Source organism: Sinocyclocheilus grahami, unplaced genomic scaffold, assembly GCF_001515645.1.
Source record: "Sinocyclocheilus grahami isolate Dianchi unplaced genomic scaffold, SAMN03320097.WGS_v1.1 scaffold4953.1, whole genome shotgun sequence".
Lineage (NCBI taxonomy): Eukaryota > Metazoa > Chordata > Actinopteri > Cypriniformes > Cyprinidae > Sinocyclocheilus > Sinocyclocheilus grahami.
This window is the reverse complement of record NW_015509777.1, coordinates 10979-12059: the sequence shown is the minus strand read 5'-3', so window position 1 is coordinate 12059 and position 1081 is coordinate 10979.

Sequence of the window (1081 nt, the reverse complement as noted above, 5' to 3'; positions counted from 1 at the left end):
TCTGGTTATTTGGTTTGCTAGGAGTCAATAAAAACGCAAGGCCTTAAAAAGATGACCTCGTCTAGCCTGCAAACCCCTCCCAGTTCTTGTACAGATCCTCCCTCGAATCAGACTCTCCTTTCTCACATTTGCTTTCTCTTGCTTTATTTATGAAGAAGCATGGATGGTGGTTATTCACTGATTAAGAGGACTGACTTGCATCTGTTGAATTTGGATGTTTGTTCCACCACATGCGCAAAGCATCCTGGTAGAATCATCTCTTGGCGAACATTTAGACCGAATTCGTCTCTTCTCCCCCGCATTATAACAGTTGGTGGTGTTGAGTAATTGCAGATTGTGTGTAGTAGTTCCTTTGGTAGAAGTAGCCTTTAGAAGAGATCAGATTAGACTCCTGAAGTTAATTAATCCCACTTTATCCTGTTTCATACACTACACTGCCTTAATCCTGTCTAATGACTCCACTAAGTCCTGTTCCATGTCCAATGGTTTGTTTTCCATTCAAATACTTTGTGACTTGTCTGAAATGCTGCCACTGAAGTGTAAATAAGAATGGGAATGTCATAGAGGTCAGCATGTACAGTTATTCTCTGTTCTATCTTGGGGTTAATTATGCGATGCGTCCCAGTAGGCCTCACTCTGATTGACGCTGGAGGGCGGTTGGAAGCGTGGATGATGGGATTTAGACCCTATTGAAGTCACTGAGGATCCTTGACACCCTCAAGTGAAGCAGCCTTCAACTACTTCATTTAAAGCCTCTTAAGAGCTGTAGGACACACATCCTTCACTTTTACCATTTCAGCTTAAGTGTAGTTTCAACACAAAGTTTACTTGATTGAAATAAAGCTCTATTCAATTCTATTCTATTCCATGATGTTCTGTAGTTATGCATAATATATCAATACTACATCGGTTATCAGATGATATTATAGATTTTTAAATTTGTGTATTGGATGATATTGGGTATTTAATTGTTCATGTTAATTTCCCATATTTTAACATTTACTTTTGCCATCATTTAGCACTCAATAAAAGTTAATCTTTAAAAATATAAATAATTGAATAACACTGTTCAATGTAATTT